This window comes from Magallana gigas, chromosome 2, assembly GCF_963853765.1.
Source record: "Magallana gigas chromosome 2, xbMagGiga1.1, whole genome shotgun sequence".
Lineage (NCBI taxonomy): Eukaryota > Metazoa > Mollusca > Bivalvia > Ostreida > Ostreidae > Magallana > Magallana gigas.
In genome coordinates this window covers 13877485-13883484 of record NC_088854.1, presented here as the reverse complement: position 1 = coordinate 13883484, position 6000 = coordinate 13877485, and the positions used below count along the sequence as shown (strand labels likewise).

At 35.8% G+C, this 6000-nt stretch overlaps 1 pseudogene; it reads right to left on the bottom strand.

Moving 5' to 3' along the window:
- Positions 1 to 592: 592 nt before the first annotated feature.
- LOC105330801 (epidermal growth factor receptor-like) overlaps positions 593 to 6000 on the bottom strand; it is a 67062-nt pseudogene continuing 61654 nt past the window's right edge.

The following is a 6000-nucleotide window of genomic DNA, read 5'->3' as shown; positions in this document are numbered from 1 at the left end:
TTCTTTATTTCTACAGTTAAAAAAATTAATTGTTGGTAAAGACTATTACAGCCAGTTAAACCAAGAACATTTACCAAATTCAGTTAGAGGTTCTCATTTCACATGATCTCAACACTTGTTTCTAACATGGAAGCGTTAATCTTTGAGTGACTGACCATAACCAAAATCAAAGTTAGCCTGGTTTACATTTTCTGTAACCCCAGTGTTGGTTAATGAATAATTTAGTACAACAGAAACCATTGGTGTTGTTTTACAGGTTATTTTAAGTTAGATATATGTACTACTTTGGTGAGGGAAAAGGGGAAACAAAGAGTGCGTTTATTCATTTTGAGAGAGTACCACTCAAAAGTAAGATCAAGGATTTTTTTTTTACTCATTAAATATCACACTATTGAAAACAAAATTTCAAGAAGGTACATCCCACATAATCTATAAAGTATACATGTATACTGAAAGAAGAGAGAAGATGGAGTCCAGAAATGACAATTAAACATACAAGAGATGGCCTTATATACTAGTATTTGAATGCATCAACCTGGAAACTTGAAAGGCCTGTTTGAAGAACTGACGTAGATATATTGATGTAGGGGATGACAGATGGATTCAACTGTTAATGTTATTGGACATGGCAAAAAAACGGACATAGATATGCAGATTAATAAATTAAATGCACATATATAAGGAAACGCTACAAGATATATACGAGCACACCCATGCGTTAACCAGTCGCTGCTTTCGTTCCATACCTCCACTTTGAGATTGTTGGATGTATTGGGCGTGATAAGCTCAATCGCTGAGGGCTAATCGATTCATCTGGGATTTTCTTCAATACATCTCCCTGAGATGGTGACAAATATCTTTATCAAGTGATTTAACACACGGAAATATTTTGGGTAGTTATTAATTCATTACAGTGCACTGCGCAAATCAACCAACACACAGATGAATCTAAATACTGTGGTTTCATCAATATTCGTTGAATACCAATTTTCATGGATTTCGTTGCTTAGTTGATCCACAAAATTAAATGTTCATTGAAGTGCAATTTTTATTAACATTTTGTTTGATAGGGTCATTGGCCACGAATTCATGTATCCTTGAAACTGTGTTTTTCACTTTATCCACGAAAATTGATGCCCTTGAATATTAATGAAACCACAGTAATGTGTGTTCAAACATTTCATCTATCAGCTACTTTCTTACAGACGTTTTGAAAGCAAAAATGTTATTGAAGCATTTTTTCATCTTAGAAATGTAAAGGAAGAAATTCATTTATTATTGCAGACATGAACTCCCCATCACAGTGATCACCCCCACCCCCCCCCCCCCCTCCACTTTCTCAAATCTCTGATAACAGACACAAACACACACATCCTGGATGATAACAAGATGCCTAGGGGCCACATCGCTCACCTGAGCAACAATTGCCTTAATTCTGATCAAATTAGCAATACAGTATCAAAATATCTTGACAACTAAGTACAGTAGATCTTGCTAAAAAAATTGAAAATCTGCCAATTTTTATCCACCTCTTTTTTTTTAGTAAATACCAAGCCCCTTTTGATGTTGTACCTGTAAGAAGATTTTTCTCTATTCCTATGTACCCCCCCCCCCCCCATTTTGTGGCCCCACTTTTCTCTAGGGAATCATGGTTTCGTCAAACTTAAATCTGCATAACCTGTGCTTTCACACTAAGTACTGAGATTTTCTCTATATAATTCCTATGTAAAAATTCAAACCGCCATCACTACCCGAGGATGCTTCTACACAAGTTTAAGCTTTTTTGGCCAAATAGTCTTTAAAAAGAAGATTTTTAAAGACTTTCTCTATATATTCCTATGTAAAAATTCATCCCCCATTGTGGCCTCACCCTACCCCTGGACTATTACTTAAACAAACTTGAATCTATACAATCTGGGGATGCTTCCACTCAATTTTGGGCTTTCCTGGCCTAATAGTTTTGAGAAGAATATTTTTAAAGATTTTCTCTATGTATAAAAAATTATCCCCCATTCTTGCCCCGCCCTACCCCCAGGGACCATGATTTGAATAAACTTGAATCTACATTATCTGAGGATGGTTACACGCCAAATTGAGCTTTCTTGGCCTAATAGTTTTTGAGAAGAAAATTTTTAAAGATTTTCTGTATATATTCCTATGTAAAACTTGATCCCCCATTATGGCCCCACCCTACCCCCGGGGACCATGATTTCTACAAACTTGAATTCACACTATCTGAGGATGCTTCAACTCAAATTTGAGCTTTCTTGGCCTAATAGGTTTTAAAAGAATTTTTTTTAAAGATTTTCTCTATATATTCCTGTATAAACATTTATCCCCCATTGTGGCCCCACACTATCCCCGGGGACCATGATTTAAACAAACTTGAATCTACACTATCTGAATATGCTTCTATTTTAATTTGAGCTTTCCTGGCCTAATAGTTTTTGAGAAGAAGATTTTTAAAGATTTTCTGTATATATTCCTTTGTAAAACTTGATCCCCCAGTTGTGGCCCCACCCTCCCCCCAGGGACCATGATTTGAACAAACTTGAATCTACACTAACTGAGAATGCTTCCACTCAAATTTGAGCTTTCCTGGCCTAATAGTTTTTAAGAAGAAGATTTTTAAAGGTTTATTTCTATATATTCCTATGTAAAACTTGATCCCCCTCTTGTGGCCCCTCCCTACCAGCGGGGACCATGATTTGAACAAACTTGAATATACACTACCTGAGGATGTTTCCATTTTAATTTGAGCTTTTCTGGCCTAATAATTTTTGAGAAGAAGATTTTTAAAGATTTTCTCTATATATTCCTATCTAAAACTTGATCCCCCTATTGTAGCCCCACCCTACCCACAGGGACCATGATTTAAACAAACTTGAATCTACACTACCTGAGGATGCTTCCAGTTTAATTTGAGCTTTCCTGGCCTAATAGTTTTTGAGAAGGAGATTTTTAAAGATTTTCTGTATATATTCCTATGTAAAACTTAATCCCCCCATTATGGCCCCACCCTACCCCCGAGGACCATGATTTGAACAAACTTGAATCTACACTATCTGAGGAAGCTTCCACTCAAATTTGAGCTTTCTTGGCCTAATAGGCTTTTAAAGAATTTTTTAAAAGCTTTTCTCTATATATTCATGTATAAACATTTATCCCGAATTGATGCCCAACACTATCCCCGGGGACCATGATTTCTACGAACTTGAATTCACACTATCTGAGGATGCTTCAACTCAAATTTGAGCTTTCTTGGCCTAATAGGTTTTAAAAGAATTTTTTTAAAAGATTTTCTCTATATATTCCTGTATAAACATTTATCCCCCATTGTGGCCCCACACTATCCCCGGGGACCATGATTTAAACAAACTTGAATCTACACTATCTGAAGATGCTTCTATTTTAATTTGAGCTTTCCTGGCCTAATAGTTTTTGAGAAGAAGATTTTTAAAAAAGTTTCTGTATATATTCCTATGTAAAACTTGATCCCCCAATTGAGGCCCCACCCTACCCCTGGGGACCATGATTTGAACAAACTTGAATCTACACTAACTGAGAATGCTTCCACTCAAATTTGAGCTTTCCTGGCCTAATAGTTTCTAAGAAGAAGATTTTCAAAGGTTTATTTCTATATATTCCCTTGGTAAAACTTGATCCCCCTCTTGTGGCCCCTCCCTACCCCCGGGGACCATGATTTGAACAAACTTGAATATAGACTACCTGAGGATGTTTCCATTTTGATTTGAGCTTTTCTAGCCTAATAATTTTTTAGAAGAAGATTTTTTAAAGATTTTCTCCATATATTCCTATGTAAAACTTGATCCCCCTATTGTAGTCCCACCCTACCCACAGGGACCATGATATAAACAAACTTGAATCTACACTACCTGAGGATGCTTCCAGTTTAATTTGAGCTTTCCTGGCCTAATAGTTTTTGAGAAGAAGATTTTTAAAGAGTTTCTGTATATATTCCTATGTAAAACTTGATCCCCCCATTATGGCCCCACCCTACCCCCGAGGACCATGATTTGAACAAACTTGAATCTACACTATCTGAGGAAGCTTCCACTCAAATTTGAGCTTTCTTGGCCTAATAGGTTTTTAAAGAATTTTTTAAAAGCTTTTCTCTATATATTCATGTATAAACATTTATCCCGAATTGATGCCCAACACTATCCCTGGGGACCATGATTTGAACAAACTTGAATCTACACTATCTGAATATGCTTCTATTTTAATTTGAGCTTTCCTGGCCTAATAGTTTTTGAGAAGAAGATTTTTAAAGATTTTCTGTATATATTCCTTTGTAAAACTTGATCCCCCAGTTGTGGCCCCACCCTCCCCCCAGGGACCATGATTTGAACAAACTTGAATCTACACTATCTGAGAATGCTTCCACTCAAATTTGAGCTTTCCTGGCCTAATAGTTTTTAAGAAGAAGATTTTTAAAGGTTTATTTCTATATATTCCTATGTAAAACTTGATCCCCCTCTTGTGGCCCCTCCCTACCCCCGGGGACCATGATTTGAACAAACTTGAATATACACTACCTGAGGATGTTTTTATTTTAATTTGAGCTTTTCTGGCCTAATAATTTTTGAGAAGAAGATTTTTAAAGATTTTCTCTATATATTCCTATCTAAAACTTGATCCCCCTATTGTAGCCCCACCCTACCCACAGGGACCATGATTTAAACAAACTTGAATCTACACTACCTGAGGATGCTTCCAGTTTAATTTGAGCTTTCCTGGCCTAATAGTTTTTGAGAAGGAGATTTTTAAAGATTTTCTGTATATATTCCTATGTAAAACTTGATCCCCCTCTTGTGGCCCCTCCCTACCCCCTGGGACCATGATTTGAACAAACATGAATCTACACTACCTGAGGATGCCTCCATACAAGTTTAAGCTTTTCAGGCCGAATAGTTTTTGAGAAGAAGATTTTTGAAAAATACCAACAAATTTTCACTAATTCTCAATTATCTCCCCTGTAAAGAGGGCGTGGCTCTTCATTTGAACAAACTTGAATCCCCTTCAGCTAGTGGTGCTTTGTGCCAAATTTGGTTGAAATCTGCCCAGTGGTTCTTGAAAAGAAGATGAAAATGTGAAAAGTTTACAACGACGACAACGACAGACAACGGACAAATTGTGATCAGAAAAGCTCACTTGAGCCTTTGGCTCAGGTGAGCTAAAAACTAATCCAGATAAATGTACATGTACAAAGTACTACCACCATAATACTGTACAAGATGCCCCTTTTCAGACTTCCCTGCACGTTCATACAGTACAGCGCCCCCAATAAGCAATGAAAGCTCTGGTTATATAATCAAAGTACTGAAAGTACTGACACGAGTTGATGCTTCAGAAATCAGACATTTATTGCCCTTTTCTGCTCTCAATAGCAATAAGCAGAACTTAAAATAAATAATTAATAAAGTATATAGGTATCTCATCATACTAGGCCATAACATAACAAAGATAAATAAATCATGAATCGTGAAAGATCATTTTTTAAATAAGTAATTATATAGAGGAGCATATCTAAAATTCTTTAAATTGACTTAGACTGAACATTTTAAATTTCATTTTTCATTTTTCTTTACGTTCAGAAAGGTTAATTTGGGTATTTTTAATGTCTGGCCAAAATTAAAAGTCATATATTGAGTTAGAAGCACGATACAGAGTTTATATTTCTTTGTTTTGTAAACAAAAATCGAGTCTTGTTATTGTTTACATATGTGTTTTGTTGGTATGAATTTCCGTCAAATGTTGCTGTCTTCTGTTGATAATATTTTTGTTATTATGTTCAGCCATCTTGTACATTTGAGGGTCAAAATGTAAACATAAACTGAACTGGTATGTTTTTGCCCAAAACTGACTAAAACAGTTGTCATAACATAAAAAGGCAATACATATGAGTTTTACTTATTGTTTAGTCTGCAAATTACGCATACAAAAACAGGAAAACAGAACAAACCTTTTTTAAAGCTG